The following is a 24,618-nucleotide window of genomic DNA, read 5'->3' on the forward strand; positions in this document are numbered from 1 at the left end:
AACTAGTTACATAGAGATGACAGCTCCTCTGAAAAATTACTGTGAGAGTTGGAAAAAAAAAGCCAGTGTTCTTCAGTTGGAGCTGATGTATAAAGGAGATTTCACAGGAATAGCTCATACGTGAAACAAAATTGACACGTTCATGGAGCTCAGTTTCCAAAGACTTGACTTTGAACACAAGACAAAACAGAAACAGTCGGGCTGGGGAAATAAATGGCAAGTGAACCCAGATTTTTGCTCCCCTTTTGTTTTGTTTGAAAATTCAATATATCCTCTTACTAAATTTGCCTTGCTTTTACCTTTTTATCAAGCTGAATTTCTTTATAAATATATCCCAAGTGTACTTACATATGCATGTAAAACTTTACATACATTCATAAATGTAATGATCGCCCATGGTCTTTTTCAAGTGCAGTCTCTTGTTTTTCTTTTTATATTGGCTCTAATATTATTCATTTTTCTCTCTACCCAAATAACCATTTACTCAGAGTAATCGTCGTGAGCATCTAGTATATGTTGTTCTATGTTGTCTGAAAGCTCGTGTAATCATAATTCGCATATGTACAAGCATATAGTTATATACGGAGTTTTGCACTGGTTTGTTGTAAATGAAAAATGGCATCATGCTAGTCACACTTCTTTATCTTGTTTCTCCACTACATTTCTTTGCGGAAATCACTTCAAGTCAAATGGTTTGCCTCTCATCCATTTTATTAAATGACTATTTTATGTTTCATGGTATAGATATAAAATTCAGGGTTATCATACTTTGCTTTATTCTTCGAGGGATAGTTTTAAAATGTCACAAAAATAGTTTTTAATTTTTTAATTCACTGAAATAATTATATTTCAAATGTCGGCAAAATAGATTTATAGAATCATGTTTTCATATCAGCCATCAAGACTAAGAAGCTAATTACACTTGTGCACAGTGCAGGGAGAAACCAGAGATTTGTACTGGTCATACTCTATCTCCTCCCCAACCCCCAGAAGTAATTAAAGACTTCAGCTTCACCAACCATCTGGGCAGGGAAACGAGCAGGTAAAGACCCACATTTAAATTGTCATTCCAATGAAAATGTTATGGGGCTGGTTTCTACTGAAGACTGAATTCTATAACGAAATTCTGCCTCCTTGGCGTTATTATTTTATATGGACAGTTTTTGCCTCCAGCCTGCTTCTGTCAACACCCTGTGTCCTTATCCCATCTTCCATATTATCCAAAGTGCAAAAACTTCTTTCTTGCCCTCTCCTCCTATGCTTTGTATATCTGTCTGGCTCATTCACTTTCTTTGTACCATACTTTCTGAATGTTCCCGATGCCCTCAGCTCAGCATCTCTGGCTCCTGCTCCCTACCTGGACTCACCACAAAAATCACTTCTCTCATTGTTAGGCAGTTATTAAGTTTAAATTGTAGGAATAGCTATTTACTTGTTTTTCTCCTTCACGAGTTTACCAGACCTCTGAGGGCACTTACTTATCTTTGCAGGCCCAGAACCCAGTATAGTTCATGGAGCCTTCTATGCAGCAAAAACTCGGAGACACTTGTGCAGACTTCATTACAGTCTGAATTCATTGCACTGCCATTTTGGCTCACAGAGTCAGTTTATTTCTCATCTGTTGATTCCACACATACTTTAACCACCAAGTTCCCATGAAATACCTTCTAAGCAAAATAAGTCAGATGGAGAGGGTTGAGAACTATATGATTTCACTCATAAGTGGGATATAAAACTGAAAACAACAAATGAACAAGGCAAACAAACAAAAACTTATAGACACAGACAACAATTTAGTGGTTACCAGAGGGAAGGAGGGAGGGAGGGGGGTAAACAAGGGTAAAGGGGTCAAATATATGGTGGCGAAAGGAGATTTTACTTTGGGTGGTGAACACACAATGTAATATACATACGACGTATTATTGAATTATATACTTGAAACCTATATAATTTTATTAACCAGTGTCACTTCAATAAATTTAATTAAAAAACAGAAAACAGCAACAACAACAACAAAAAACCCCCCAAAATCTATGTTTGCTTTTTCTTTTCCCTTTTTTCTCCCACTCCTAACACTTCAGTTTAGCTTCTTATTACTACTCTCCTGGACTATTGTATAAAGGTTTTCTGAGTAACAATACTGTTTCCTGTATCTCTTCAGTCATATATATTAAACAGAAACTTTCCAAATTTCAGCTCTGATTTTATCATTCCCCTGGTCATAAACCTTCAGTGTTATCAGCGAATTGGATAAAACCGAACCTCAGCCTGGCTTTCAAATGTCCCCTGTGCACTGGTACCAAGCTGTGTGTCCAGGCTTATCTAAACTATACTATACCCTCTTGTCGTAGTCACACCGGACTATTGTGTGTTTTCATATTCTGTATTTGGAAATTTTAGCTGTTTAACATGTACCTTATTTACTTCCTTTTTGGCACCTTAAATATGAGCTCATCTCTATTTGTTGATAACTTACTCATTTTGGAAGATCTTGAGATCATTATCAGATCTCACAGCCTCTGTGGGCTGCTTTGATTTTCTCCAACCAGATGTCACTATCTCTCCATTGCTTTTTATTAATGCTACTCTTCTTGTTCTTTTTATTATAGATAAATAATTTATTATTTTACATGTATTTTATATTAAATATTGCATTATTTATTAATCTTATATCATATTTTGTAGATAATAATTATATATATAATTATATATATTATATTTAACAGTATATATAATATATATGTATATATTTGTGGTTCCTTTCATTGTATATATTTGATTACTACACTGTAAATCTTTTAGGCTAGAGACCATGCCTTATCTATCTTTGTTTCTTGCTTTATGTGCTGCAAATGGGTTTCTTGAACTTGAATAAATATTTAAAAAACAATTTAACTATTTCTTACAAAATTGTCAGTAACTTTGGGTCAGCTTTACAACATTTAATAGGAGAAAGCTAAAGTCAGATCTTTAAGACAAAGTACAGAATCATAAAATGTTTGTTTTAAGAACTTTCTAAATTAAAAGAAAAGGTAATCTTTACTTGTATAGTTTAATATTCATGAATATAGAATACTATTTTCAATGAGTTATCTTCCATTAACTAATATCTTAGAGAAATAGTTTTGGAATTTTTTGGCATGTTCAAAATTTTCTAAAACGTGCTAACCTATACAACACCTCCACTGTTTAAAGATGAAATGTGTATTTACAGAGCACGTAAATGCCAGTCCCGGGCATTTCTCTTCAGTTATTATTTTTTTAAGACATGTTTCTTCTTCTCAAACTTTATTACAACACTAGCTGCATTTTGACGTAAGTAAAAACATGTACTGTATAAGTCTTTGTTGTATACAGTTATTGTATTTTTAGGATAATTTTTTTAGAGAAACAATTCATTAAAATAAATGAATTTTTATTTTCACCAGACTCATTTGTTATAAGTAAGAATTTTACAGGCCAAAATAAATCAAAGGACAAGAAGGGTCTCTCAAGATCACAGACTTGGAGAAAAACTTTTACACTGTAACAGGTCATACACACACACACACACATTTATATGCGTCCAATCAACTTTTCCATCAATATTTATTAGATAAAATTGTGCTATAGAGAAACCTTTTCTGTTTCTGTATTCTTTGCTCATTTCAGGTGATGTCTTTGAAAAATAAAACAAAACCAAAATAAATTAAAAACAAGGAACTCTACTAGGTGATCTATTATTGTTCTAAATTCCTGCTGTGTCTGGATCTGAGCCTCAGCAAACGAGGTCATCATTTCACAGAGAATGTGCTGAGATATGCCTTTGAAAACTCTGAAAGCCCTAGTGCTTTTACTTTCTTTGTTACAGGGAAAATATTGGCAATTTTCTAGAGTCCCATAGGTACTAGGACAAGAAGTAGTATCTAATCTTCTTTGATGACTCCTTCCCAAACTTTAAAATTCAAGTCAGGATGTAATTAGCTTCTGTCATAGGAACGATGACTCATGAGTGCCCTGTGTATTTAAAAGGGCCCAACAAAAGGAGATGGGGCAATTTACCTAGATAGTTATATTCTTTAAAGTTAATTAAAGGGTTTTAGAGTTTTATTTTCTTTTGGTTGAAGGACCAGAATTTAACCTTAGTGTGTATGGCACTGTGGTTTTTCTTGGATCAGAAAGCAAGAGCCTTTCTTTCTTATCGCTCAGTACATACTTACTTGTTCATGGTCTTCTGCCTTATTTTGACCACAAAACAGCAAGCAAATAAACAAACCAATGAACACAAAAACCACAGGACACCTCGTACATGGAAAGATTATCTTATTTACAAGGAACAGTCCTCTGTTGCCTTTACTGAACTTTTCAAATATAACTATTATGTAAATGTGCCAGTATCTCATCATCGGACTATGTATTACCAGAATGAAAATCTGAATTAAAATGCAACTATAGAACAAGATTAAAGTTGATCTCAAACACACACAAATAGTCCTTACATATTTAAGTCTCATTTAGTCACATGTTTGAGAATACTTTTTTCCTGCAGAACTAGGTTTAGTGAGAGTAGCCTTGATCTTTAAAGGCTTTTTGTTCAAATACTGTCCTTGGAAAATGATTACAGAGGTGATTTATTTATATGTCTAAAATTCTGGAATATTTTTGATCAATGTGTATTTTAACTGGTGATAGATTTTAGGGAACTTGCCATGCATATTCGTCTGGATGTGTTCTACAGACTGAATTAGGAAATGACTTGAGCCTGGATATAAGTGTTTACGCTTGGCTCTGCCCTTAGTGGCTGTGTGACTGCAGGTCTCACTTTCCTCATTTGACTATATGAACATCTATCAAACTCTTAATCCTATTTTTCCTAGAAATATACAGCTCCACCAGGGATGTAGGCCTCTGATAATTTCTCATGTCCTTCTCTCCTCTTAACTTCATCAATGAACATGTACGTTTTACGTGCTGCTTAGAAGGACTTTCTAGACCTCACTTGGGGGTTAAACCCCATTCTCATGATCTTAAAAAGGCTGAGAACTGTAGTATTGCTTTGATGATCTTTCCTGAGTATGGGTTCATGGTAGGTGTCAGATACCTGTCCTCAGACATGCACAGTTCCATGAGAAAAGGCTTAACAGAGGTGTGAATGGACTTGGTACCAGCTCAGAGTTGTTCTACACTGCATAGACCTGGAGGATTGGAGCAAATCCGTGATCAAACACCTCACTAGCCAGAAATTAGGTACATATGGCAGGTCTTAGAATGAGGCAACATTTCCCAGTCTGTGACATTGAGAATGTTTATGATGTGATTTTGAATTACTGTGATACATTACACTCCCTCCCATTGCCCTATACATAATTATTTACATGGGATTTGTTTATTTAAATTTGATTTTTGCTACTTTTTGGCTGTCAGGCTTATAAATAATGGGAATTTGTATTTATCTGCTACTAACAAGCTGGATAATAGCTCAAATTAATAGAAGCGTGACACCTGAAAAATTAGGCTGGGTCTCATGGATTCTTTGCTATTTTGATTCTTTAAAAGGATACACTAAAAGGGAAAGTTTTAAAACAATTTTGAGCAAATCTAATTTTCTTGAGACAATTCACAAATTAAACATATCACTAATAAACAAAACAACTCCTAAATGCAAATCATGCTTCCTCTTACTAACAAACTATAATCATTTGCTTCCATAAACAGTGGTTATTTTCCTTCTGACCTTGGGCTGCCTCTAAGGCCACTTTACTGTTTCCAGCCCTTTCTCTCAATTTCAGCTTATCCTTAGGTGCTAATTAAAATGGCAGGTGTTAAATTGATCATTAGCACGTTTCAGCTACTGCTCTGAGCACAGAAATCCCTCAAGTGATTCTTTGTTTCTCCCAATATAATCCCTCTTTCTCCAGACATTTTTTTCTCCTGCTTTTCCCTAGTAGCTCTGTTTCTTAAAGAGAAAGCAGATAATCTAGCATGTCCGTCCCAGCTGTTCCTCATTTACACCTTAGTCTTGTTCCCTCTGGATAAATGATATGACCAGATTTATTTTCTTTTAGTAGTGGGCCAACATCTCATTTATTTTAAGTATTTTGGGAAAAGAAAACAAAACAAACCTTCGTTAGACAGATTTGATATAGTCTTCATTCATACTGTATGGTACCCAAATAGATAGCACATGGATGGACACGCTTCTTTTAAAAAATTTATTTTATTTATTTTTTGTGGTAAGAACACTTAATTTGAGATCTAATCTCTTAAAGTTTTTTTAAGTCCATTATATGGCATTGTTAATATAGGATCTGTTTTACAGGAGATCTCTAGATCTTATTCATCTTCTTTGACTAATATTCTCTGCTCATTGAACAGCAACCCTATTCCTTCCTCCCCTCATTCCCTGGTAACCACCATTCTACTCGCTGTTTCTATGAGTTTGATTATTTTTGATAATTTACATAAGTGGGATCATGCAGTCTTTGTCCTTCTGTGTCTGGCTTATCTCAGTCAGCATAATGTCCTCCAGGTTCACCCATGCTGATGCCAAAGGCAAGGTTTCTTTCTTTAAAGGCTTCATAGTAAGTAACCCATTGTATGTATGTACTACATTTTCTTTATCTATTCATTCATTGATGGACACTTAGGTTGTTTCTATATCTTGGCTGTTGTGAATGATACTACAATGAACATAAAGGTGTAGCTATTTCTTTGACATCCCTATTTCAATTCTTCTAGATCTTTACCCAGAAGCGGGATTGCCAGATTATACGGTAATTCTGATTTTAGTTTTTTTGAGGAATATCTATACTGTCTTCTCTCTGCCATCCGTGACCTTACCAGATGTTGCTGCATCATTTTCTACCCACACTGTGTTAGAAAACCTTGGAGGGAGGACATCACTGTTTCTGGACCAGGCAGACCAGTGTTATCAGGGCTCTTCTGGTCCCTGGAAGAGCTAGGTAAATGGAGAAGAAACTGAAGGTTCTCTTTTTGCACCCAAGTCAGTAGATGACTAAAAAATCTAATGTTTAGCAATTGCTGAACTTTAAATGACGAAGTAACTTTCCACATTTAAATGGTACTTCTGGTTCGAATCAGAGCTCTTAATTTTTCTAAGTGTTTCTCAAACTTGTCTGCACATCAAAATCACCAGGGGGCTTTCAAAAATTACTAATGCTTGTGTTCCACCTGCAGAAACTGTAAGTTAGATTGGGTTTTGGAATTCTTAAAGCTCCTCCAGGAGATTCTCCAGGAATCTGATTCTTAAAGATTCTCTGGGAGAATCTAATATGAAGCCAATGTTGAGAATCACTATTTTACCCCAGTTTACCTTGCCAACTATGTGAAACAGGAACCAGAAGCAAATGAGACTTTAGCAGCTAAAGCTCAAGTTTTGCATTGCACCTGGGTACTAGAGATGAAAGAGACTTCAGCCTCAGATTCTGCCATTAAGGTGCAATGATTCTGACCTCTGTTTAAATGGATCCGGGTATTGCCTGGGTCTTACCCGTCAGTTTAGGAACCTCTCCTCCTGAGAGGAGGAACTAGCAAGGGCCTCAATGTGCTCCTCTAACACCCACCTTGAGTAGGGGCAGGTGCAAAATCCCCCAGTCCCTGGTAACCACCATTCTACTCGCTGTTTCTATGAGTTTGATTATATTTGAGCCAGTGCAGAAATTGGGGAAAAACAGAGACAGAAATATTAGTTACTTCAATTATTTCCACTTTATTCATCAAATTTAATAATTACTCAAGCATATGTACAAAGCCCTATACATTTGAGTCCCATAGATTACATAGTTCCATAGACTATTTATAAGAGTGAGAACATGCTAAATATATTTCTACGAGGTGGATTCTTTGGGTTTTATTTGTGGACAGATATGGTAATTGGGATTACCTGAAGTAAGCAAGACATTTAGGCAATATTTTTGAAGGGGTTGGTGAATTCTTCCCTCTGCATCAAACCAGTTAGATTTAGGCATCAATTTCATTGTTAATTGATGTATCCACTTATTTAACAAACATTAATTGAGCATTTCTTCATGATGAAGACAAAGACAGGAGTCCCAAAGACATGTGTCCTTGAAGCATGTGCTGTCTTGCAGTTTGAGCAAATGATGTTGGGAGATGCTGCAGATGCTGTGAAATGCAATGTGGAAGGGACACAAAGGAGGAAGTGGTCACATTTAATAATAACTGTCATATCTGGAATGCTTGATATTATCTCTCAAAGCCAGTGTTCTTTTTGTTCATATTTTACAGGAAAGGAAATTGAGATATAGAGAGTATAACATGCCACACAGCTTATTAGAATAGTGGAGAGGAAGAAGCGAAGATTAATAGAATATATTAAAGATTTAGAATTTATGACTCAGGCTATTAGTGGCAAATCAGATATGTAGGTAGGAGAAAGATAACAGTCTAGGATTATTAAGTGGGTGGTGATGATATTTACTCATTCATACATTCAATTATGCAACAAATATTTATCAAATGCTCTCATGGGATAGACACTGTGCAAAGTATTGGGTTGAGACACTGAACAGCCCAGGCATAGTCTCTGTCTTTAGGAGCTGACATCCTAGAGAAAGGAAACAGCATATAATAAACAACTCAACAAGGGCTACAGTGGCAAATGCAATTAAAGAAATAAATAGGCTGCTAAGAAAGTAAAGGGGTATTTTAGTTAGAAGGGCAGAGGTAAAGAAGATATACTGGGGGAGGGAATATTTGAATCTAAAACAGAGTGATGAGAAGGACTCAGCCATGTGAAGAGCCAGTGGAAGAGACACTAAAACAAAGAAAACAGGACAAAAGCCAAGTAGTACAAATGTCTTGGTCCAGAAATAGGGATTTTTTAAGGATGTTTAAAGTGTAGAAGAAGAGAATATAGGTCATGATAAATCTAGGGATATATACAGGATCCAGATTACACAGTTTTGTAGCCAAGAGTAAGGAGTTTGGATTTTACTTCAAAAGTAATAAGAAACTTTGGAGGGTTTTAAGCTGGGCAGTGATCCAATGTAAGAGAACAGAGGGAGAAAAGACAGTTTTAGAGGGAAGATGAGATGCTAGTCCTGATCATGTTAAGTTAGATTAGCCAACTGTACATTCAGGAGGAGATGCTTAGTATACTTTGGGAATTGTGGGCCTAGGACAAGGGAATGTTTTTTCGTTTTTTTAATCTCAGGGCCTGGTAAGACTCTACCAACCTAGGATGCTCTTGAAACCCAACCCTGGGAAGTTAAAATAAAAATAAAAAGTAGAAAAGTATTTTAGAAGTATATAAGTAATGAAAAAAATAATAAACACACAATATGAATGTTTTAGCCTAAGTTCAAGTACACATAGTATTTTGAAATTGTATTTTCATAAGTTTGCATTCTTATAAGGGCATTGAAGTAATAAAAAAAAAATCAGCCATAAAATCTACTACTGAAATTTAAAAGTATTAATAAAAGTTAATTAATCATATTTGTAATCAATGTTAAAATGCTCAAGAAAAAGTAACTTTCAACATTTAGCGTATTAGACATCTAATTGAATGTTGAACATTAAACAATGTACAATAGCTATGTGTTCATCAGAATACGCAAAAGACCTTGAAGAATCTACTTAACCTCTCACACTAGAAAAGAACCTTTAAAACAACTTTCCCCTTTGTTATAATGAAAGGTAGAAAGAAAAAGAGTCAAGATGGTAAAGTTTGAAGTGTATCCTCAATCCAGGGTAATGTGGTCCATAGTTTTCCCCAGACTGGTGGACAAAAGGCAACTATGAAGAGGTGAGCACAACAGAGGTGGTCTGCTTCACTTCTTTACCAGCTGTGCCACCAAGGTATTAGCAAAGAGAGGAGGGAGGAGGGCTGTCTATATTGATTAATATATATATCACTTGTATTTAGCCAAATAACTAGTATGTTAACACCCTCATCCTCTTGCCAACTTCAAGGAAAGCTCTTTAATTTTCCTTGAAATAAAGTATCATCTACATAAATTATGATGATTATCTAAAATAACTATAAATCTTTAAAAATTGTTTTACTAAAAAATGAAAAAGGAAAAAGGATGTAAAGTGTGCATAGAACTATTTTGATTATATAGGAAGAACCTGAATTTTATTACTTCCACACTGCACTAATTGGGAAGAGTGACAAGAATTATGTGGAGTGATGTGATACTATGATGAAAGTGAACTTAGAGACCAAAGAGAAATTCAGAGAACAAGAGAAAAAGGAAGTTTAAGAGACCTCTAATGAGATAGGATGTAGGATGTGAGTTGGACAATAAGGGAGCTGAAAGAAAAAAAGTCATTTTTTAGAAAATGAAATATTGGAACTCAAGATCTCAGAGACGGAGTGATTCTGGGGCATGGATTTGTCCAGAGTAGCCATGAGAGTGGGTTGCTTAAAAAAAAAAAAAGATAATAATGCTGACATTATACAGAGCACTGTTCTAAGTCACTCACATCCATTTACTCATTTAATTCTGCCAACAACCCTATGAGGCAGACATTATTCTCTTTGTGGATTAGAAAACAGAGTGGTTAAAAAGCTTGCCCAAGGTCATAAGTCTAGTAAGTTGTAACTTTTGGTTGTAAACCCATCTAGTCTAGCTCCAAAGTTCAAAGTCTAGCCTTTATCATTGCAATATGTGGCATTTTTTAATAAAAAGTAAATATAAAAACTCAGGATAAAAATAAAAATAATTACCATTTAATGAGCACCTACTGCATATCATGACTAATTTTATATGTAAACTTGTATAATCTCTAATTCTCATAATATCCCGTTGAGGTCCAAAATGGTAAAACAAAAGAACAATCAGACAGACAAAAACTATACATCTAGTGAACAGAGCTGGCATTTAAAATCTGTTCTGTCTGTTCTATGTCCCCCATAGAAATACACCGAAAGTCAGTCTTTCACAGTATTAAGTCTTCTAGAAAAGGTGATTTTTGCTGAATATTTATATCCATCTCTTTAATCAGAGTAGAACTTTTTTTTTTTTTTAATTAGAGTAAGGAACACCTATTGATAATTTCAAAGGGAAAGGTAAAAATGGTTAAACAGGAAGGAAGATTTCATATCAGAAAAAAACACGAGCATATACAAGTCAGTAAGTAAGAAGACAGAAGAAATAAAGAAAAATTCAGAAAGGTTAGTGGTAGGACAACAAAGGTAGATTTTGCTTGTTTGATTTTCTAGAAATTGTGAAAAATCAGTTTCTGAAGTAATGATATTCTTCTCGAGGATATCAGGACTGTTTGGAAGGGTAGAAACCTTTCTTCTAATCAGCTTGGTGCCTCAGTCAAGTCAAATTTCTTTAGTCCAGCATAGTCTGGCCACATCCAGTTCTATTACATCTTTTGGGAAAAAGCCATGAAGAAGAAATTTAAAAAATAAGTTGGGTGTATCTTTATCTAGTTCATTCATCCTCTCTCTTATGTGAATGGCAATAGAATTTATACCCTCTCTGAAAGACACTGTTTTGCTGTACTAAGCAAGAACTTATTTTATGACTTATTATAATAATGTTATTACAAATCATATACCATTGTTATTATAAGCAAGCACTTATTTTATTGGACCGGGTATCATGGGAAATTTAAAGATTCTGCCCTTGAAACAATTACAAACTGTTGAGAGGAAGTAGGATGTGTGCATGAAACATCTAGGGAAAAATCCCATAGGCAAATAAAGCAAAGCACAGCCTAGTCACTGCAGTCCCCTGACCAACTTTTCCAATTATAAAATTCATATCCTTATATTGAATAGCACTTTTTGTGAATTCATTTCTTTTAGAATATAAGAAAATCTAATCTTTTAAAATCTCTAGCTAACCTTACAATTTTTGCACTGGAATAATAATCTCGTATTGCAGCTAAATCAACAATAATGATTTCTGACATGTCAAAATAGATTATCTCTTTTTTGGTTTCAATCTACCTTCTCAGTCTGGACTTCATTCTTCCATGGCAGAAATCAAACCTTTTGTCTACTACTTGCAGCTGAAATTTCCAGTCTTTTAAGACATATCTCAAACACCCTCCAGCCTCATTCTATTAAAATCCTACCCATCCTTTACTGCCCAGCCTTCCATCAACCATTCTCTAATCACACCATGTGGAATTGATCACTTCTCTAAATATCGGTCATTTACTTATGTGTTCAAACAGCGTTTACTATATTATGTCACACAGATTATAATATAGATAAGCACGAATTACTAAGGTAACTCTCAGAATTGTTATTCTTAGGGTTTGATGTAGGATAAAGCAGAGAGCAGATGAAGATAAAACTAAGAAGGTAGAAATAAACAGTATCATAAAGGTTCTTACATTCTTTGCTAAGGAATTTAGATTTTTATCTTACACTATATTGCTATAAGATTTATATTTTCAACAGGACTAAACTGTCATATTAAAACCACTGGGATATATACTTTATTTTTCTTCTTGAATGTGAAGTTCTTAAGGACAAGGATATGTCTCATTAATCAATAGAAGGTCTACATTACTTTCAAGCAGACCTACCTTGGCCATGTGTTTTGTCATTCGGAACACTGTATCATGTTTAAATCCATAGACAAAAAGCTCTCACTTGAGAATCTTGCTGAAGCTTAGGAGAGCTAATGGAATCACCTGGTTTATTTTTTTAACTAATATATCCAAATGAATTCACAGAGTCTATGTGAATTTTGTTTAGTGTTGAACTAAGCAAGTCCAGAAAATATGATTGTTAAAGTTTCCTTAGCAATGTGAACTAGCCCATGTGGCACATGTACAGGGTTTTCAACCCTAATTAGCATACTAAAAAGAGCCTTTAATATAATAATCTATTCACCCTAATGTTGCTATGAGAACTTGTCTTTTATGTTTTCATAAATGTATTTTTTTTTCACTGAAGCATTTACAGGAAGTCCAAGTATTATTTTTTACAATACCCTCGCATATGGAGAGGGCATTTCTGAATTGTCATGTAAAATAAAATGTCACTTAGTCATTGTCGCATTTCCTAGAAGAGGAATGAGAGGATTGATATTTTCTTTGTGTTTGAAAAGTAAAGGGTTAAGCAGAGGTTATTATAAGAAGGCGAAATCACTGTCCCCACTGTGCCTGGGATAAGTGGTCTAAGCCTGAACAGAGTGTGCACGGTGTGATCTCCTGTCCTGCTGGAATGAAGTACACTGGGGAAGTAAATGGCTGATGAACGCTGTGCTCCTGTCTGCATAGGGGAGTAGGTCAACCATTCCCCCAAGCACTTTGAATATCAGTCTATTACACTGGAGTCTTTTAACTAAACACTTGTATTTGGGAGAAGAAGACAGATCCTGCCTGAGATTAAATGTTCTAGTTTGTGATTTCTTTGAGATATAAGAGTTTGGCTTCAGACTACTTCTGCTGGTTGTATCTGCATTATTCAAGATGAACTGTTCTTAAAAAGAATGTAAAAAGAAAACAAGCCAAGATAATAATTCCACACTCTTTTAAATAACCAATTACTGTATTTAATACAAAGAAGTTCGAGTTTAAAATAAATGCTGCACCTGAAGCCAATTAGAAGAGAGACATCATTATTTTCTTGCTGTTTGAATTCAATTTTTAAAAACCACAAAGGGGTTATTTAGATGGCAATAAATGCATTGTAAAGTCTTTTTTCCTGACTACAAAGCAGTCTGTTTCGTTGGAGTTAGACTGCAAAACAATTGAGATGCTGACAAAGTATCAGGGAAATAAAGGTTGTTAAAGACGAGAATATCCAAATCAATATTATGCTTTAGTTTAATTAATATGTAGTTTGCTATTGCTGGTAGGATTTATTAGTATGAAAGCATAATAATTCTATCACTTAAGCTTGTTAACAGAGTTAAATGTAGGCAAGCCTTGATAATAATATACATATTTCTGTATGTAGATATATATACACATATATACATTATGGACAAAAAAAGGAATTCTACAGGAAGTCACTTCACAGGGTGATCTGATCACAAATTCCCATGGTGGGCAAGTCAGGTGGGTAGTTATGCCTCAGGCATATAACTTCTTCAGTAAAAAGTTTATCTTTGCCTTAAGTAGGCCCTGTCCTTGTGTCTGGGCATTAGGTCAACATACATTTGGAATGTCTCTTCAAAGTCATCACTCCAGAGAGCACACAATCTTGTTAACTATCCTGTAATCCAATCCCCACCTTGCTTTCTCCCACCTCCATGGAATCTTTCTTACTTTTTCTTCTTAATTTCAAATGCATAAAACAAGATTCAAGCTGCCATTATGAGAAGCACTTTTGTCAGACTGTTGAGATCTTGCTCCCAGGCATATCCTCTGCTTGGGCCCAAATAAACTCTGATGCAAATTTTCTATAGCTTTGGATGTTCTTATGTCAACAATATATATCTTCGTATTTGCTAAGTCCTTCAAAAGTCAAAAGTGTATGACATTAAATATTTTTAAAACTAAAGCCAGTGTGATGAAATTTCAAAACAATGCTCTCCTTGAAAACTAATTGGCAAAAGTGAAGTTTATCTTCCAGTCTTAGTGTGAATCAGGATGATGACATTCTCAGCACTGAACTGGGAAGAACTTGGCCAAACCTTGGAAATAGACCATGACTGCCCTCCAGGAGATTATGAGAAGACCCCAGCCTGGCTTATGAGGGTGAACGGGGCCAAGCTCAGACTCTGGAAAGCCATAACTAAGCAGGAGAGTGTGAGGGATTCAGGCAAAGGAGGAGAATTTGAGGAAAGCCAGGAGTTTATGAGATGCCAACTAGGTGTGCTCCAGCTGGTATGGGTGAAGTTATTATTCTAGAGATTAGAACTTTTTGGAAGGCCAATGGATCATGTCAAATAGTAACTTTGACCCATTTTTTTAAAAAAATGTGGTTGTAAATTTGAATAATTACTGCTCATTAGTTTATCCTGTTTTTTTTATTAAATTTATTGTGTGACATTGATTAATAAGATTATATAGGTTTCAAGTACATAGTTCTATAATACATACTGAATTGTACATTCACCACCTAAAGTTAAGTCTCCATCAACATATATTTGATGCCCTTTACCCTTATCTACTTGCTCTTCACCCCTCCTTCCCTCTGGTAACCACCATACTGTTGTCTGTGCCTACGAGTTTTTGTTTAATAGTTTGTCTTGTTTGTTTGTTTGTTGCTTCTGTTTTACATTCCATGTAGGAGTAAAATCATATGGTTCTTGACTTTTTCTATTTGGTTTATTTTGCTTAGCACGATATTCTCAAGATCCATCCATGTTTTCACAGATGGCAGTAGTTCACCTTTTCTTATGGCTGAATAATGTTCCATTGTATTATGTACCACATCTTTATCCAATTATCTATCAAAGGACACATTGGTTGTTTCCATGACTTGGCCACCGTGAATAATGCTGCAATGAACATACGGCTGCATATATTTTTAAAAATAAATGTTTTCAAAGTCTTCAAATAGATACACAGAACAAGAATTTCTGGGTCATATGATGACCTTTAAGTTTTTATTGTTGTCTTTTTAACACACATCAGACAGTGACGTGTCACTTAAAGTGGGAATTGACTAGTTTGGGTGCTATTTTTAAAAACTTTGCTTACCTAGTTAGGGCACCAAGACAATGACTTGACTTCCAGTCCAGGCTCACCCAATTAATATAACTCTCTTTAACTGAACCCATAAAGAGTTCTTTTCACCTTAGATTTCATAAAGACATATATTAAAATAATTTAGTTAAATGAACACAATCTATATTATGTAATATTTATTTGTTTATGTTTACGTATTTTAACCACCAAGAACCTTGAGCTTTTCCCAGCTAATTTAAAATAATGTCCAGAGGTTATTACAATGTAACTAGGTGCCCCTGATTGGGAAGCTAGGACAATAGCTAGACCCTTGGAGGTCAGTGAGAGCCTGTACCTTTCATAATTCAGACCTCCTATATGCAGCTTCAGGAGCTCCATGCTGATGAAACAGAGAATGGTAATGCCATTGCTAGGCTCATTGTTCTTTCTGATTCTAATGATACTTAAACGAATTGTCACAATACTGAAAACAGGTGAGACTCTTGCACAAATCCTGTGAGAACGGGTCCTCCTTTAATTTTGGACTTTTAAGCAAAAGGATTCATTGAGAAGGAAAATNGCAGTTGAATGTCTATCACCTTCCCCAACTCCTCTCCTTTAAAAGAATACTCATTTCCTATTCTTGGAACTATTAATGAGATATTGATCAATATAACTAATTAGCAAGCATAGAAACTTAATTGCCTTTTAACTAGTTAATCAATGGCAATGCTCACTTGCTATATATATATAACTTACTCTGGACGTGAATACTTATATATATATGAGCATATATATATTTATATGGCATAGCTAAATACTCATAATCAAATAATTTTTGTCCCTAAAAATGAATCAAAATGTACTCAAGATATAAATAATGCCATTTGCTTTACTAAAATTGTTATTAGATAATAATACCTGTCGGATAATAAGATTTTTATCAAGCAATATATGATGAAGTATTGCTGGAGGCACAAGTATTGAATCACAGGTTGACATCTGCAAACATGGAGTGGCTAAATTACAGGCCCTAGAATTATGGGGAACAGTATTTTCGTGCATAATCTTGTTCTCATACACTTTGTCACATTCAACTTTTCCTTCGTAGTTTTTGCTCAACTTGTCTTGTTTTTCGATATTGCTCAAGATCGACCCTAGGAAGAAATGTGAATTGAACTCTTTTCTTCAGTCCCTGTTTTCCTTCATTCCTACCTTAAATTAGGTCCTCTGGGTGGCCCTTGTTCTCAGGCTGTCTTCACTCTGGGGATCCAGCCAGGCTTTGTATCCTCCATGGGTCAATGTCTGAGATACTCCTGACCTTTTAAAAATCAGCCATGCTAAATCCTGTTTCCTCAGGGATCTCAATTACCAGCAATCTGTGCTTCTGTGGCCTTGAGAACCTCTTTAATAGAAGCCTAAAGAGCATGCTTTCAATAAAGAAGTGAACCAAATGGTGAGAAGGGTAAGTGTGGGCAGGAATTTATGTATCTCATAAGTGCACATAACTGGCTATATTTCCCAAATGAGTACTTCCTAGAAGTCCTTTCTTCTCATCCTGACAAAAACTGCGATTCCTATTTATAGAATATTCATAAAAATAAATATAAGCCTTTTTAAAAATAATAAGCACAACATTTTTCATTAGTGGCTATAGAGGCCATGTCTGATTCTGTATTTTACAAACCCTTTTAGATCTCAGAACCTGCCATGCGCTGAATTAAAAGAGGAATGAAAGAGTCAATTACAGGAGTTGCGTGGTCAATGAGAAACAATTTCACACAATTTTGTGCATTGTAAACTTCCAGGCTGTTGTACAGAGCACGTCAGCACAACTCCTGTCGGAATGCCATATGTTTGCGTTTTGATGTGATTTTTTGCCAGCCAAAGGAAAACCAGGGCTGCGGAGTGACATCATAACCTCTGTGAGCTCTAAATCAACTTATGGCAGTCTGTCCCTGGACACATGCTTACCATGATTTGCTTTCCTGCCAACACAACTGTTATTTGAATACTTAATTAGTAGTTACAATTTTAATAGAAAATTCTAATATCTCTCAGAACTACTTGAAATTAATTATTATGGTACATTCATATTTTATCCTAAACACTATATTAGCAGAAATTTATTATAGCAAGAAAATATACGGTGGCATTTCCATGGAAATATTATTATACTATTAAAACAATGATATTTCCTTAAACTAAAAAAATTAATTAACTGGTAATATTTTCGTGTTCACTTTATTATTATTATTATTATTTATTATTATTATTGATGACTGTGTATTATGTGTAATATTGTTATTGATGATGATGACATTGTATGTATGTAGTATTATTATTGATGATGATATGATGATATTGATGACATGACGGTATTGGCTTATTAAACGTAATGTGTATGTGTATGCTCATAACATATATATATATATATATATATATATATATATATATATATATATATATATATATATATATATATATATATATATTCCGTGTTAGGATATTTTAATCACAGTTCCAGAAATTTTATTACTTTATGTTTAGAAACTAGAATATAGAATTAAATTGCTAAAATCTATTTTCAGGAATGTGACTAGCCATTTCTAGAATAGACCAAAGGCTCTTTATAAATATATGACTGAAAAGGTTGAGAACCCGGAATACTAATCAAAATGATAAGGGAGAAATGTTAGGGAAGCATAACTGCATTGTGAGTTCAATTTATTAAGGGGGAAACTAGTCAATATCACTACAGAATTCAGAGGAAGGCTGTATAATCAGAAAAGTGGTGACCAGTATAGATGATAAATATGGATCCTAGCTAAAGACATAACCTGTCCCAGCTCATGGTAGTTGGAACTCTTTTATGAAATCGATCATTCAGCCTACATTACCTTACAGCTATTAAACACTCAAATAACATGACTAAATCCTCATTCTCTTATTCTACTAATATTTTTATTTTCCATATAGCTTGGAAATGCTCTAAACTGCTCAGACAAGTTCTTTTATTGATTTACTCATCCGCTTACATGTTCGCACAATACTTATTGCCAAATCTTTCTGTATTCTTTTCTGGACTGCAGAGGAAGAAACTGTACCTCCACTTACCAGAATCTCTTCCCAAACTTTTTGATTTACAGTCTGCCAGTGAGACAAACTCTCATCAGCTTTGGAAGGTAGTAGAGAAGAAGACATTATATTCTAGCAGCAGTTGCCAAGAGCTTCAAAGGTGCACAGTAGAAGTCAAGTTCACAGAAACTACCTGTGAGCTAGTGAGGATTATCCACTTTGGTGCTGCAGGCGGCTGGCATGGGTGGCAGTAGCTACACTGACTTTTGCTCCCTCAGCTTTTCCAACAGTGCATATGTTCAAAATTTTGCATCAACATACTTTCTCTTAGGAATTCTTAGAGCAGCGTCTGTTTTCTCTCTCCAATCCCAATACACACATGGTCTTACTTTTTTTTTTGCCATGTAAATATTATTTTTATTATCAACAAAGAAAAATTAGTCTAGGTGAAAATTGCATATGAGCAGAGTGATATTTTTTCCTGAAATAGTCACTTTAACAATATACTCTCACTTCAACGGTTACCATAAAAATAAAACTATACATCAGTGAGAAGCCGATAAGACTTTTTCTTTTTTTCTTTCTCTCTCCCTCCCTCCCTCCTTCTCTCTTCTCCCTCCTCCTCCCTTTCTCCCTCTTCTTCTTTCCTTCCTTCCTTCCTTCCTTCCTTCCTTCCTTCCTTCCTTCCTTCCTTCCTTCCTTCCTTCCTTCCTTCCTTGTTTTATCTCTAAAGTTTATGACTTTTACAAACTCTAGTTGATTGAAAATTTATTCATGATGTTTAAAGGCCAGGGCAAGTGAAGATAAAATGAACATAAAATAGTGTTCGCTTTACCTTGACTTGAGTACTTTCTGTTCCAAAAGAAGTGAGTGGATTCCTGTGAATATTTGGAGAGTATTTATGTAATTCTCTGTCACGAGTTGCAGAGAAATTTCTAGTAGTCCAGAAATTCTGGACTATCTCATGAGAGTCCAGAATTCTCCAACAGATATAAACTTGTCTTTACAATTTCAAACTGTCAGTAGAATTTTTTTCCACCAGGGTCCAGTGTTTGTCCACCCAGTTTGGGGGTTTTATTGTTGTTTGTTTGTTTGGGGGGAAAGTTTGACATTTCAATCTTCTTCCCCCTCCTCCTCCCCGCCCAAGGGAAGATAGCAAGCAATCAGGTATCATTTTTACTCCAGACTTATTTCCCATGTTTATAGATACTGTGGATAGGATTAATGATGATCATTTAGCAGGGGAAAAAAAGGTGCAATAGATAAGATCTGAACAGGATGTAAAATCGGAGAGTACAGATGGGTGGAAATTCTACAGGAGAAAATGCCCCATTAGCAGCTCAGCAATTAAAGTCATTTCTTTTTTAAGAGCAGATGTGCAGTGTTCTTTATGGGATGTGGTATATGTTTGAAAGAACATATAGAGAAAAGGAGTTGAAAATAGCTATCATTTTATAAGTCTATAGGACAATAAAAGGATTCATTGTGAAAATAGATTTTGGATTTTTCTTTTTTCAGAGAAGGCTTTAACTTCCATTCCCTTCTTGCAGTGCTCCTGTGAGTATTTCTTAGTGATCTCTCACTAAGATCAAGGTAAGCTCTGCCACCAAAGCCCTTTACACCCGAGCATAAAAAGAATGTTACGAGCATACCCTTGCTGAATGGTTGACCAAATTATAATGAAGAGAATCACAGGTGATGAAAAGTCTTGTTCGTAATCAAAAACTCTCTTCAAAGTTTTAGTTCCAAACTTTCTGAAAATGCTAACTCACAATGTTAGGCTCACACTACCTCCAACATGTGTTGTCCTGGGGTGAACTGAGAAATTTCCCTACTGTTTGTCATGGTATCTCCAAACCAATCACTTGCCATTTATCTTGCCACCATTCATTATGGATCTCCATTATTGTTTCTTTTCAGATGACTAAACACAGCACTGTTACTCATGGCTCCATATCCACTTGGCATCTGTTTTAATTTAATGCTACTGTTGGTCTGGATTTTAAGTAGCCTTGTTTGTAATTTCCAAAGTCAATCAATCTGAGGGAGAAAACTGTTACTGATGTGCATATTGTGTATCTCATTTTGCTTTGCATTATTTTCATTATTCACATCATGGTGCATTTCTTGGCAGAGAGCAGAGAATTTGGAAAAAGTACATTCCCAGTGCCTTGGGTGTCATTTAAAACAAAGCGATTTTTTCCTACCATTTTATTCTATCAGGGTTCATCTAATTTCTGTTAGGTTTGGGGCCTGTTGACCTATGTAGATTTGCATAGCTAGTAGTAAATCTAAAGTAAAAAAAAATTGTTTCCAAGCTAATCTCAAAAGATAAGGAACTAATCTAGAGACCACAGTATGTTGAGGGCAAATTCTCAACTGTGGTATCAGTTCCTTTCACTGATGGAAAATGATTGCTATCTGGAGCCCTCAATTGCTTTATCTCAAATTGAAAATAGTTGAATAAAGTTCCTAGGTATGAGAATGTTACACTGGGCACAGCTTTGCCTTCCATATGAGTATAAGCCAATTCTTCAGTCAGCCAATTTCCGAGGCACAAACAGTCAGGATTTTTATTTTTCATTTCTTAGGACTCATCCCCAACTTTTTATTTCTATGAAAATATCTTAGTGATAGATACATTTCTGTTACAGAATTTCCTGAATCAGTCCCACTGACTCTAATTAAGGTTCAGAAGAATCAATGCTGTACTTGTTTTTCCCCCCTAAAAGTAGCCAAATTTCTACCTTGATGATTATTTTAGGATTGCCATGGTTTTGAAGCATCTAACTTTCTGTAGTTCCCTTTGATTTTTCAGCTTCAGTGCTGAGAAGATCGATTTCCCCTTTTTGAGGGCTCATGTTCTCCTCGAGATCACGTTAAAGCACCTTTGACTTTCACTTTAATCATGTCATTACTACTTGTTACTGGATTACCCTTTCCCCTCTTTTTTGTGAATATTTATCATCTTGCAAATAACTGCAAAAAATCTGCCTAGCTTGTCATTTTATTTGTTTGCTAAAAGGAACATATCTGTATTCTCAACGGAAGTTGCTACACAGTGGCATGTTTTGTACAGAAATTCAGATTTAAGATAAAAGAATACAAGTATTTCATTAAAAATAATCAGCCTTATATTTGAAATGTATACACCTGTAGGAGGTGATTTCATGCATTTAACACAAATATTTTTGGTATAATTATTACCCTGGCATTGTGTTAGGTGCTGAGAAGCAGAGATAGAGGACTGAGGCACTAGTTCTGCCATCGGGAGCTGTGGTGGAGGGAGGAAGGATCTGAACAGAACCACCAAGCCGCGTACTGGTTCCGCAGCAGCAGGACTGCTCTGACATTCCTTCACTTACTTGGGTGGATGGTAGAGGCTGGAGACTTGAACACTGTAATTAAAGAAGGCTAAAATTGTGACTGTCCAAGTTCACCTAGATACAATAGCTTTTACTCAATCTAAAGGATAGAAGACCTATCTACAGAATATTTGCTTTTAATGACTGTGAGGCACGTGGACACCTGGTTTTTAAAAAGACATTTTGCTCATAAATCTCATCTGCCTAAACAAATTGTTATTCTCATTTCTAAAGACTAATTGGGAAAAAATATTAATTGCATATATCTTTGAAGACAAAAAATGGTGGGCTATGAGAAGTGTGGAAGGCCCAAGAAAATGAAGGACTTGAAGGGGCATTTTATTATTTATCATGTAGAGAGTATTGACATTAATTTAAAAAAAAAAGGCAATAACAAAACAATGTCTACATTAGATCCTTTTTTTATAATAATATTTTTATTTTTCAATTACAGTTGGCATGCAATATTAGTTTCAGGCGTACAACATAGTGATTAGACATTTACATAACTTATGAAGTGATGACCCTGACAAATCTAGTATCCATCTGACACTGTACATAGATCCTTTTCTGACAGTGGATTTAGACAGGGCAGTTGAGAAAGAAGGAAAAGAGAGAAGCTGAAACACTACGTAGAACTCTTTCTACTTTACAACTTTGTCTACATTCAACCCTGTTTCATAAATATAAAAGACTTGGACAACATCTATTGTTGAGTGAAAAATGGCTTCTATGTGTAATGTGATCCCGTTTAAATGAAACTGCGGAAATAATGTAAATGTATATACAGTTTATAAAATTTCATTCTGACATTTGATATAAAATATACATACCATGTAAATACATAAAGAGATGCCTAGAGGATAATTCTTCAAAATGTAAAAATGATTATTTTGTGTGTTGGGATTTGAGAACTTTTACTTTCTTTATTACACTATTTTTCACCTTGAGTTTAAAAAAATTTATTCAAGAAATGCAACATGATACATCAGGCATTGCGCTACACTCTGCATGTATAAAACAAATCAAAAGTAGATTTAATTTTCCCCTCATGAAAATATGTCATTTTTAATAACTGAGAATAACAATATAGTTATATATTGCTGAAAAGATTGAGCAATAATAATTTTTAAGCTCAAAGATATTCAATATAATCTAGGGACATTTGACAAAGAAATATTTGAGAGGTATAAATCTGTCAAATGTATTAGTACAGTCCCATATTGCATAGAATCCCTATGAAATTAGAATACATCTTTTAGTATCACCATAAGTGCCTTCTCCACCCCAGGGGCTCACAACACTACCTATTTGCCCCCCCATTTTAGGATGGTTTAGGGGTTACTGCAACAAGCACCCTGAAAACTACTGTTTCTATCATAACTTGCTGTTGAATTTTTATGTTTAATTTTAGTTTTACACACATGAGTTGGATGGAAATGTCCGGGAGGTGAGTGGCACTAAATGATAAATAGAAGTGGGCTAGAGAATATTTGTAATGAGAGATGACCAATATTATAGCTATTTAAAAATTAAATTTAACATGACTGGCACTGTATCAAAAAAATTAGTGGGGAAACACGTGTGTCAGAGCTTGAGATAACCGAAAAGGTGGAGATAAAAAGGCCAGACACCACAGAGAGAGCCTTCTCCACCAGAAACCAGGGAGGAATTGTAGCATATATATTAATTCTTTCCCACCAGGAAGGAAAGTATCACTTTGCCCTCAGTGCCCTAGGACTCTATACCAAAATGGAATCTCTTTCTGCTTATAAACAAATCCTTTGAGAAATGCTTTTTTAAAAAAAATGATCATCTGTAGTTACACATTCTAGGCATGTGTGTGTGTAAATGTGTGTGTGTATTTTATTGTGGCTGTATGTGTATGTGTGTAGTACTTTAAAGGAATCAAAATTGATATCCTAAAATCACATGTTAAAATTCAAGAAGTTTTTATTTTTTTAATTTTTTTGAGTTCTGGAATTACCACCTTTGTTTATCTCAAATGTTTTGGGGTTATGTTTGTTTCATTAAATGATAACAATGTGTGAATGAGGTCTGGGAGGATTGAATGATCAGCAGTGATAAAGGAAATTTGAGCTCAGAATCTAGGAAAGCAGTTATTTAGGAAATGCTTCAGCCTAAATATAGTTTCTACAAAACACTTTCTATAGTGAACACCATGTAATCATCTAAAACCATCATTTATTGAGGATCGAAAAGACCAAGGTTTTGGTGAGAGACTGTCCTGGGCCTCTAATGAACTTAATATTTTTTGTTAAATTTTTATTTAAAGATAAATTATATCATTTTATTTATGAATTAAATAAACACATGTAGAATCTATAGATGATAGTAATGCTCTAGAATATTATAAACATGCATACGCAAACACAAGAGTAGTTTGTCCATAGAGGGCCAGTGGACAGATTAAACTTAATTATGAATACTCCCTTAGAGGAGAAATAATTTAAGCAAATTTCCAAAGTTTCAGTACTACACAGGAATGTATTTTCTCACCTATACTCAGTTGGAAAAATATATGCAAAGTTTACACTGAACAATCAGGACTGATAGGGATACAATCAGAATACAAATTTATTTTCCCCTATTGGGT

The sequence above is a fragment of the Pteropus medius genome, unplaced genomic scaffold (assembly GCF_902729225.1).
Source record: "Pteropus medius unplaced genomic scaffold, Ma_sr-lr_union100, whole genome shotgun sequence".
NCBI lineage: Eukaryota > Metazoa > Chordata > Mammalia > Chiroptera > Pteropodidae > Pteropus > Pteropus medius.